The 12,168-nt window shown below is 36.8% G+C and overlaps 1 pseudogene; it reads left to right on the top strand.

Annotated features, from left to right (window-relative positions):
- Positions 1-9,293: 9,293 nt before the first annotated feature.
- Positions 9,294-10,360, top strand: LOC120861311 (annotated as a pseudogene).
- The last annotated feature ends 1,808 nt before the right edge of the window (positions 10,361-12,168 follow it).

Below are 12,168 nucleotides of genomic sequence, written 5' to 3'. Positions count from 1 at the left end.
CATAGTACCCACAGCTTTAGGAGAAATTTTTTCTGAGGTTTGACTTGACATCCCATAAGTTTTCTAAAAACCTGAACAATCTCATTTATGTATTCATTTCTTCCTTAAAAAAAGATGAAAATTTCCCCTGGTCATTATCTCATTCATTAAAATTTCTTGGTTGCTAAATGCTAAAGGATACAGATTCTGGGAAACACCAAGAATTGTATAAATTAGGGATGCTTAGTATGCCAGGGAGTGAAAAATAGCCCATCCATATGTATTATTTTATAGATGTATAAAATACATGTACAAAAGAGTCTATTTTATAGAGTCTCTAAGAATCCACTGCAAATCAAAGGTGGTTTCAGACCCTTTCATTCATTCAGCAAATATTTATTGGGCTCCTACTTTGTTCCAGGCTCTGAGCTCATCAATTTAGGGAGGACAGAGATGCAGAGACACATTTCTGTATTGTCAAGGATTGAGAACAGTCAGTGGCAATTACAAACCACTATATTTCAACTAAAATTTTATGTACGAAGTTGATGTCAAAGGACAGTTCTACTTTGTGCTATGGTCAAGACAGCATAGAGAGAGAGGGTCTGTGGAGAGTTTCTTGTGTCTGTTTTGTTCCGATCCTGCTCCTGTTGCACCCAGAATGAGGTAGTGCTGGTGCTACATCTTCTCAAGCCTAAAGAGGGACTCTGTGGAACCCAAGAGTTTGGGACTTGTTTTTCCTGGTTGTAAAACACAGAGAATTGCACTGACTCTTGTATATAAATTAGAGAAGGCAGTGGCCATAAGCTAGAGGTGGCTGCCCTGGGATTCCGCAGCACTCCCAGATTAGGCAGCGTTGACAAATGTGCACACATTTTCCTGGACCTGATGTGGGCCACACAGAGGACAGTCAGCGTTAGGCCTGTTGGCCCGTTCAAAAGACTTGACTAGAGCTGTAGAGGCACCCAGTGACCAGAAGCTAGAGATGAACACAGGAGTCTTAGAATCTACAGAGGTTATTGTAGGCAAACACTTATGTCTGTCTAGACCAAAGGCACTCAAGGAAGAGGTCTCTAATGATGGGAATCTCCAAAGAACCTCTAAAAGCACAAAAACACCCATCTGTCAGACCCAGTTGTATAGACCAATCCTATCAAAACAGAACTTCCCTATCCCCTTAGCTGTCCTGCCGCCTTCCACTTTCACACAGCAGATCAGATAGCAGTTAGCTAGTGGAGAACGTCTGTGGGGTCGCACAGAGTCAGACACGACTGAAGCGACTTAGCAGCAGCAGCAGCAGTGGAGAACGAGGCAAGTTGAGGAGAAAGCTGAAGAAGGCAGGACTTGCATGGGAGAGGGGGAAGAGGGCTTACAGTAGCATCTTAGAATGAAGACTGCAAGATTCGATTGCCATCTTGGACTAGAAACATTCTAATTACTAAATCGACTCTCTCTCTTTCTCTCTCTCTTTTAACTTATAAAATACTGTACATTATCAAAGAATAAGCCAAAAAGTCAGAGAATCTGCTCAATTTTTCATTTAGGGGCATGAGAAAATTATCCCCTCCAAATAAATCTTTTTAAAAGATAGCAAAAGTAAAAAAATTAGACTGGTATGTGTATATGTATAGCTGATTCACTTTGGTGTACAGCCGAAACTAATGCAACATTGTAAATCAACTAACTTCAATAAAAATTAATTTTGAAAATTAAAAAAATTAAACTGGCATTTGGATAGTATCCCATGAATCTTGCATTTAATATCCTAACTCCATCTCTATAAATTTCAGTTTGTTATTTCTGATCTTCATGCTTTGATGACAAGTGATGCCCTGAGTTTTTTTCAAAACTATTTTGTGTCTCTCATAAGACTTTTATTTTTTCTTCTCGCCTTTGCTAGTTCTGGTTCTGTCTTGAAGATGTGTTCATTAGACGATGTTGACGGACAGTACAACTAGTGATCCTATTTTCAGACCTTGGCATAAACTTGAACTTGAAATTTGATAATGATGTTTTGCTTGTAGTGATTGCTGCTATCACCGTGCAACATGTATCAGCATCCAGTCTCCATGGATAGACGCCATCAAGCTTGCAGATCTGGGTGTCTTGCTCCTTGAGCGCTGCAGCAACTTAACAGCCGTGAGCTTTTTGTCAGTTTATTTTTGGAGTGAAAAACTCCTTTTTTTTCACCAGCTGGCTCCAAACCCTTTCCTTCTGAGTGCAGTCCTCTAGAGTGACAATTCCTGGAGGAGAGGAATTCTGCCCTGCAACTTCTCTAAGTGGTAACATGAAGCCTTTCACAACAGTTTTCTGGCTTCTGGCCAGAACACATCAATAACTCCTTTGTCTAAAAAGGCCTCATCCTTTTTCAGGGGCTGTTTCGCAAATGTTGAGACAAAAGTTTTCCTGACATCCTTCTTACAGAAAGGTGAGTTAAGTAAGAAGAGATTCTTTCCAAAGAGGCTTTTTCCTATCACCAAAGGAAAAGAACCAAAAGGAAGTTTGAGAGACCCTAAGAGTAAAGGAAAGAGAGGGGATCTGTCAAAATTAACAATGTAGAGCGACAAAGTAAGATCCAAAGGTCAGACTAGTTGGGAAAAATAGCTGTCTTTCATTAGTATAATAGTGCATTTTTCTCTATTTTGAATTTCTTTAATTTTGGGGGTTATCACTTGTAGTGTATTCCTTAATTTAGAAACAATGAAATAGCCATGCAAATACCATAGGGGCCAGGGTTCCAGTTCTAATAGTAGCTCAATTTACCTTATTTGTCTAAGCAAGTTACACACCTAAGCCTCAATTTATTGATGACTTAACAATAGGACGAGGGTAACAGCACCTACCCCAACAGTTACTTTTACAAAACTTAGATCATATTTGTGAAAAGTGGTTTTGTAAACTATATAAATATTGGTCCTTATCTATGTCATCTTTGTATTTGCTCAAGGAGGTTACCAAATGTCTGGTTCCCACAGTCTCACTGTAAGCACCTGTACTGCAGGCAGTTAACTTCCTGCACTCACCTCTCCCCACAGCACAGCCCCGAACATGCAGTAGGTAGTGGATAAATGCAAACAGAACTGAACTAAGATGAACCAATTTATCAAAGCCTGGGGCAGCAGAATGCCTCTATGTACTGGTCCTTGATCTTGAGAAAGAAATCAGTGGTGCATTTACAAGGAAAGCTGAAAGAAGATTTTCGAAATAGAAAAAAAAAGTTTGGGGAGGTATAATGTAAACCTCATGAAACTTTTTATAAACCTTGTCCTAGAGAAAGTAGTTCAAGGAGGAAAAGAACAGCATTAATGTGCAGCAGGGGTAGTTTCCCAAGACATGTCATCAGGATTAAACAAGGACTTCTTTCAGAATTGCTCAAAGGCAGACGTGCTCTCAGTATTCAAACTCTGTTCCTCCTTTTTCCTTTTAAATTTCCCCCAAAACTTAGGGAAATTTATGAATCACTGTTTTTTAAATTAGCTTTTCGTCAATGTTTTATTATTTTTTGAACCAGATTACCAATATTTTTTCCAGTATCAGAATGATTTTGCTAATTTTGAGACTTTATAAAGAAAGACTGCCTGAGGGATTTTGAAAAAAATGCTACAGTAAAAATACAAGTAACGATTTTAATGATAATATTCAAATTACAAATGTGCTGTTTGTGTCCGACTCTTAATGACTCCATGAACTGTAACCCGCCAGGCTCCTCTGTCCATAGGATTTCCCAGGCAAGAATACTGGGGTGGCTTATCATTTCCTCCTCCAGAGTGAAGATTTTTCAAGATTGTGCGCAGGTAGATTTCCTAGCAAACTAAACCGGAGTAGACAAACTCCAGCAGGAGAATTTTTAAGATCCTTCAGGGGAAGGAAGTTAACAGAGGAAGTGCCCACTTGCTTGGTTTCAGTGGGTAGTTCAGACTGACCTGGAGAGTCCAACTAGCAAGGAGATGACTGGATTCTCTGAATCAGTTTTAGGGGGTTGAGAAACAAGTTATGGTTGATCTCATACGTGCGTGCGGTCTTCAGGCCTGTGCTACTTTTAGCAGGAGTATGTCTCCCCCTAGAGGGCAAATAGAGCATTTGTTCCTTCAGGCTCCTTACTCAGAGTTCAGTAATTAATAGGTTTTCCCCTCTTCCTTCCTTCCTTCATTCGTTCTTTCAACAAATACTTATTTAATCCTATTACTTTGCTGTTTGTTATAACAGATGCTGAAGATACAGCTGAAAATAAGGTCAACACGTTCATTGTCTCTATGGGAATTATAGTTTAGTGTGAGAAATGAACGTTAAAAAATCACCTGAATGCCTAAATAATGACAATAGTGATAAGTTACATAGAGGAAAAGTGTGGAGGATAATATGACTTTCAATAGAAAACCTCAGTCATACAGGGAGAGTAAGGAAAACTTCCCTGCGACCTGGAAGATAGATGGATATAGCCAAATGAAAAGTGTGGAGGAGGTGTAGGGAGTGGGCCTTCCCCCAAATGGAAGAGTATTCAAAGATTTCGAAGAGGGAAAGAGCTTAGGAAGTTGGAAGAAAAGAAAGAGGTCAGAATAAGTAGGCTGGGACACAAGTTGAGGCTAGAAAGGTGCAAATGCTGCAGATCAGGCAGGGTTTGTGGGGCATGTGAAGGAGTCTAAACTTTATCCCCAAAGAATAGGAAGCTATGGACAGATTTTGTGCAAGTGACATGACCACAGCTGTGCTTCTAAAGAAGTATTTTGATTTTATGATGAAGAATGGATTACAGAAGGGACAGAGTAGGGAGTAAGACAGAGAAAAGAACAATTAAGAGATGCAGGCAGGAAATGATGGGAAGTTGAACTAGAGTAGTGGCCGCAGGAAAGGAGAGAAGTGGGTTCATTTGAAATATTTTAAGGTCAGAATTGATAAAACTTGGGGATTGACTACAAGCTGGACTGGTTACAGCTTGCCAAGAATGAGTCCTAGAGTTTTGCTCTGAGCTCGTGAATGAATTGAGGAGCTGTTTACAAAGATAGGAACTGAAGAATAAGCAGGTTATGTGTGATGTGTGTGTGTGGGGGGGTGTTGGAGGGAATCTGATTAAAGATCGGTTTATCAAATATTTACTGAGACTCCTCCTATATGTCAGCCACTATGTTTAACACTGGACCCTAGAAATGAAAGAGTTGGAGCCCACGCAGGATCCTTATCTGCAAGAAACTTTCGGCTCACAGAAAATAATGATACCATTAATAGATTACTTCAATATAATGTAGCTTTGCAAGAAGGAACAATGTCCAGAAGAAGCCCAGAAAAGAGGCAGCTTAGCGTAACCCCGGGGTTGGGGGTGTTCAGAGACTTCTTAAAGATGATAACTGAACACTTGTGAAAGGTTAGAAGCAGTAAAATATGGTAAAGGCAGGTGGGAGTTTTTCCTCAGGAAAAAGAAGTAATAGCTTATTTAGACCAGTCATTCCTCTGAAAACAATTAAAATACTAGATAGAATATTTTTTAAAGACTTCCTAAAAGTATCCAAGATGGGTTAAAATAGGATTCTTTGAGGACCTATATTTTATTTTTAATTGAAGAATAGTTAATTGACAATATTATATGAGATTCAAGTGCACAACATTGTGATTCAATATTTTCATAGATTATATTCCATTTACAGTGATTATATTGGCTATATTCCTCGTGCTGTACAGTATATCCTTGTAGCTTATTTATTTTATACATAGTAGCTCTTGATCTTCCACCCCTATCCTGTCTCTACCAGCTCCCCTCTCCTCACTGGTTTGTTCCCTATATTTTTGAGTAAAAGACATAACCTCAATTCTATTCCAAACCACAGAAGGACAAACTTCAAAAATTCTTTAAAGAAATAAATATAACATTGGAACCAGAATCTGATAAGACTGTACAAAAGGGAAAACTACACACTGATTTCACTTATGAAGATCAATGCAAATAGCCTAAGTAAAACATTACCAAATGGAATCAAACAGCATGGAATGTCATGACCAAGGGTAAACTGCTTTAGGAATATAAATAGGGTTCAATGTTAGGAAATATATTAATATGTTTTAAAATGTTATTATATATATGTGAAGAAAAAATCTTGCAATTATCGCCAAAGTGCTGGAAAAATATTTGAGAAAATTCAAGGTGTATTCCTAGTAAAAATAACTTTCAAACGAGAAATAAAAGACTATTTTCTTAACATCACAAAGTTTCTTGCTTACCAACTCCTGCTTATCTTGCTCATCTCTTGCTTATCTTACTATTTTCATGGGAAAACACCAGCAGCATTTATACTAATGTCTAAAACAAAACGAGGCTATCCACAACTACTATAACATCAAACATGGTATTAAAGGTATTTGCCATAGCCTTGTTACAAAGAAAGCAATTAAATGTATGAGAGTTGTAGATAATCTGATGATATGTCTAGAAAATGAAATGGAAAAGCTACTACAAACCAAAAGATGATTCAGTAAGGTAGCAGGATATAAAAGCAGTTTACAGAAGTCAGTAAGCTTCATAGAAACAGGGAAGAACCAGTTAGCCAGTTAGAAGGTACCATAGCAGAGAATATTCACATCCCATTTAATAGCAACCATAGTTCCAAAACTCGTAGGAATGAAGTTAAGAAGAAATATGTAAAAATATATGAGAAAAATTTTATAATACTCCCCAACGACACAAAAGTGGACTCAAGCCAATGAAAGACACACCTTAAGTGAATTCATAAATTTAATATAATTTCAATACAAATTTCAACAAGATTTTTGTTTTTTAGTTAGCAAAATGGATGCTTATGCTCATGTGAGAAAATAAACAAGAACTGCCAGGGAAACCTTGAAAAGAAGAGCAATGAGGAGGGGCCAGTCTTACTAGACATGTAAAACACTGTAAAGCCTTCATACTTAAAAGGATGTAGAATTAGGGCATAAACAGACACCAGGGGAACATGACATAAAGTCTAGGCATCAATCCAATAATAAATTTATTATATGCTTCAAAATAATGAAAAATGGATTCAAATAAGTGTTGCTGAGACAATTCTGTATTATTTGGGAAAAGATAAACTTGTATCTGTAGCTTATACTGCACACCAAGATAAACGCCACATGGATCACTTAATTAAACATAACAAAAACGGAAACTGTACAAGTTACAGAAGAAAACATGTAGATTTCTGTATAATATACCCGTGGGGGAAGTGGGGAAAGCATTCATATGACTCAAAATCTAGACTCAATAGAAGACTTGATAAATTCCCTTACACACAGTTTTTTAAAATTTCATGGCCCAAATACTGTAAGACCAAAAACGAAGAATTCACTGGACAAAATATTCACAACTCTACTATAGAAAAAGTTAATCTCCCTAATATCTAAAGGTGTTCTAGAAATAAAAAGACATAGCGTAGTGTTAGTTGCTCAGTCGTGTCTGACTCTCTGCAATCCTACAGACTGTAGCCCGCCAGGCTCCTCTGTCCATGAGATTCTCCAGGCAAGAGTATTGGAGTGGATTGCCATTTCCTTCTCCAGAGGATCTTGCCGACCCAGGGATCAAACCTGGGTCTCCTGCATCGCAGGCAGATTCTTTACCATTTGAGCTACAGGGAAGACCCAAAAAAAGAGACATAAGTCAAGTAGAAAAATGAGCACAAGACATAAACTGATGGTTTAAAAAGATGCACGCAAGTGGCCCTTGAAATACGGTCAACTCACTCAAAAAAGAAAAGGAAATTACATTGAGATAGAATTTCTTGCTGTAGTAGCAAAAATCCAAAACTTTGAGAGAACAATTTGTTGCCAAAGCTTTAGGGAAAACGACACTGACATGCTACTGGTGAAAAGTGTAGAATGTACAGCTCTTGAGGAGAATTTCCTAGTTTTCATAACTTCTTTATTGGAGTATAGCTGATTTACAATGTTATGTTAGTTTCTGCTGTATGGCAATCAGTTATATATATATATATATATATATATATATATACTCTTTTTTTAAAAAAAATTCTTTTCCCATATAGGTCATTTACAGAGTGTTGAGAAGAGTTCCCTGTGCTGTAGAGCAGGTCGTTATTAGTTATCAATTTTATAGGGAGTTTTGTATTATCTACCAAAATTGCAAATAGATGCATTCACCCTTTAACCTAGCAATCACATTTTTAAGAAATCCATCCTGAAAGTGGCACAGTGGTAAGAATCTGCCTGCCAATGCAGGAGACGCGAGAGACAGGAGTTTGACCCCTGGGGTTAGGAAGATCCCCTGGAGTAGGAAATGGCAACCCACTCCAGTATTCTTGCCTGGAAAATTCCATGGACAGAGGAGCCTAGCAGGCTACCGTCCATGGGGTCACAAAGAACTGGACACAAGTGAGTAGACTCGCACACACAGTGCTCATAGTAAAAGTACATCTGCACAAACGTGAAATAATATGTGCACAAGGTCAGTCATGGTGGCATTATTTTTAATGGTAAAAATCCTAGAAATGTCCCAAATACTATCAGTAGTGGCGATCTGAATAAGCTATGGTACACAGTGGAACACTCTGAAGCTGTAAACATTATACGCATTTCCTTCTCCAGAGAGTCTTACCAACCCAGGGATCGAATCCAGGTCTCTCACATTGTAGACAGATGCTTTACCGTCTGAGCCACCAGGGAAGTCCTGTATTTATGTATACGTTATAAATAATGTATATATATATAGTACATTATATAGTTATACATATATAGTACATATATATCTAACAAATATTTTTATATGTTGCTATAGAATAATCATATGTTTTATGTGAGGTGAAGGGCAGAACACTGTATATAGTAACTATCCTTTGAATAAAACGAAACTTTGGAAAGATTAACCAGAAACTAATGAAAATATTTATTCACAGAAGGTGATGGGGGAATTAGGATAAGGGGATAGGGGTGGAAGGGGGACTCCTCTGAGTGTATTTTTAATGTAGTTTTGACTTTAGAATCATGTAATTATTTTATATATTCAAAAAGTAAATTAAACCAAACAGGAAAAAAAGGGCAAGCCCTAAAATTGAAAACAAAAGAGACCTAAATGTGTATAATATTGGTAACATAACCAAAAACAAAGATTTATTTCAATTGACCTTCAAACATAGGAATTTGTCCTTCTTTAGTGGGTCACATTCTAAGAACTAAACAACTCAAACTTCATTTTGCAGTTTTTTTTTTGTTAGTACTAATATTGGCATTGTGAGACTGTTTTGTGTATGCTATAGGATAAAGCAAAAAGTTCAATATAAGAAGTAATACACATGTTAAATTAAATGTTAAAAACTTAGTGTTTTAATTCAAGTTAAATGCAAAACACAAGATACAGGTATTCCGAAGAAGCCAGTAAGCTCACTGAAGATGTGAACAGGCGGAGTAACACAGAGTCTGGGGTGAATCCCTAAGTGAGGAAACACAAAAAATGTCCTTCAGTGGATCAAGTATGATGATTTCTCAGACAGCCTCTGTGAAGCTGATGGCATATTAGCTGAATATGATAGGTTGGCACTGAATCTGTAGATTGTCCTTAATCCTAAACATTACACAGTGAGAAGCGACCAGACGCTTGGAAGATAGGGAACAGCATTGTTTATGAAGAAAATAAAGTCACAGACAATGAAAGACATTTAAATATTTTGGCTTCTAGTCAAGGGAAACGTGAAGAGAACATTTTCCACAGATGGCTAGAAGATCTTTGTGTAAAATAGTGGTGTACTTCAGACATATCTGGACTACATGCAAGCAATAATGTGTGTTTGAGTGTGAGAGAGCTTTTACAACATAGCTGTTTGGAAAGTGGGGACATACATTGCAGAATTTCACCAGTGGGTTTGATGGAATTTTGACTGAAGGACAAGAAGGCCTAAGAACATGTATTTTCCTTACTTAAAAGAGTTAAGGCCATTATCTAAAATGCTACTATCCACTGGGCACCCAGATTTCCATCTATTCACTGAAAATGAAGTTTAATTTCAGACAACAAGATTCAAAAATTAGTCTTGGAAATATTTAATGAAGTAAAACAATTTTTTTTTTACATTTTATGGAATTCATTTTTTGGCTTGGAATTAAAAAAAGAAGCAAGCTAATTATAGGCACATTTTAGGACACAGTTTAGAGATGTTTCCAAAATTATGGATTGTGTTGGCTGGTTTAAATGTTGACTGTGGAAAATATTCAGACTCAGGGTTTGGGCACTGCCTTAAAGGTCTTGTTTTGAGAGACATTGATAGCAAATACACCAGAAAGTGGGCCCATGTATGAAATTCATCCAAACTGACAGGAAATAGTATCATTGTCTAATGCATTTGGAAGAATTTCTACAAATCTGAAAGAATTGGAAAACTTCAGAAAGTTGTTGCAAAATATCCATTAAAGAAATGAGTTGAAATGTACCTGTTTCTGGACAATGGAGGCCAAAGAGTGAAACAGTAATGAAAGTTTGAAGTTGAGCCTTTTATTTAAAGTTATTTTTATTAGAGGAGAGCCCTATTGTTTAAGTAAACAGTTTTATTTTGTAATTATGCTGAGTTTAAATATGCATAATATTATTGTGAGTCAAAGTAATATTTTGATAATTTAGCACACATTTTAAAGTTTAATATTCAATAAAATGAAGATTATAAAATTTTAAAAATGAATAAAAATTTAAAATTTCATGAGGGAAATACAACAACTATGGGCTACAGAAGAAAAGATTAGAGAACTTAAAGACATAGAAATAAAAACTATTCAAAATGAAGCAGAGAAAAAAAAATGTAGAAAAAGAAAGGATCAGAGCAAAAGTGATCTGCGAGACATTTCAAGCAGTTTAACATACATGTAACTGAAGTTTCAGAAGAGCTGTGCCTGCCTGTTGTCACTTCAGTCATGTTTGACTCTTTGCAACACTACGGACTGTAGCCTGCCAGGCTCCTCTGTCCCTGGCATTCTCCAGACAAGAGTACATGGAGTTGCCATGCCCTCCTCCAGGGGATCTTCCTAACCCAGGGATTGAACTCACATCTCTTATGTCTCCTGCATTGGCAGCTGGGTTCTTTATCACTAGCACCACCTGGGAAGCCCCAGAAGAGCTAGGAGCTATACAAATATTTCAAGAAATAATGGCTAAAAAATTCAAAATTTGAAAGGTCAATGAAAGCCGGGCATAATAAGTTTAAAGAAAACAAGGCCAAGTTACATCATAATCAAACTGCTAAAAACCAAGGATAAAGATGTTCCAGAGACAAATTACATACTGAGCAGGGATTGGCAAACCATGGCCATGGGGCAAGTCTGATTCACCTCTTGTTTCTGTAAACAAAGTTTAGTTGGAATACAGCCCCAGTGCATTCATTTATATATCGCTATGGTTGCTTCTGTTCTACAATGACAGAGTTGAGTAGTTTCAAGAGAGACTATACGGCTTGCAAAAACCTAAAAGACTACCTGGAACTTTACATGAAAGTTTGCCATCCCCCAACTACCGAAGAACAAAGGAAATAGCAACCACAGAGTTCTTAAAAAAGTTATGCAAAGTGAAGACAAGGGTCAACTCAGAATTTTTTACCCAGAGAAAATATCTTTCACACATAAAGATGAAATAAAGACCATTTTAAACAAACAGATGAAATGCTAAATGAAGTTCTTCAGGCAGAAAAAAATAACATGAAAATTTGGATCAACACAAAGCAATAGACCATGCAAAAATTGATAAATACTAGGTAAAATATTTTTCTCAAATTTTATCTCTTAAGAAGGTAAATGATTTAAGTAAAAATAAAGTACATTCAGGTTTTTAACTTATATAGAAGTAATATGTGTGACAATAAAACCAAAAAGGAGACAATGAAAGTATGTCATTGTAAGGTTCTTACATTGTGACAAGTTAAGGATGTATATTGTAAACTCTTGAATGACACAGTCTAATACAACACACGTGGCTATTAAAATTAATAGAAATTTAAAACTCGGTTCCTTAGTCACACTAACTATACTTCAAGTCTTGAATAGTCATACGTGGCTAGTGGTCACCATCCTGAACAATGAAGATGTAGAATTTCATCTTCACAGAAAATTCTACTGGAAAAGAACTGCTCTAAAGCATTAACAGCAAAACAAAACAAAGAGAAAAGCAGGAACTAAAAAGCCAAAACCCAAGGTAAAAAAAAATAACTTTAAGGTTCGCTTAGTCTAAACACTGGA

Source organism: Oryx dammah, unplaced genomic scaffold (genome assembly GCF_014754425.2).
Source record: "Oryx dammah isolate SB20612 unplaced genomic scaffold, SCBI_Odam_1.1 HiC_scaffold_11232, whole genome shotgun sequence".
Lineage (NCBI taxonomy): Eukaryota > Metazoa > Chordata > Mammalia > Artiodactyla > Bovidae > Oryx > Oryx dammah.
This window is presented reverse-complemented; position numbering and strand designations above follow the sequence as displayed.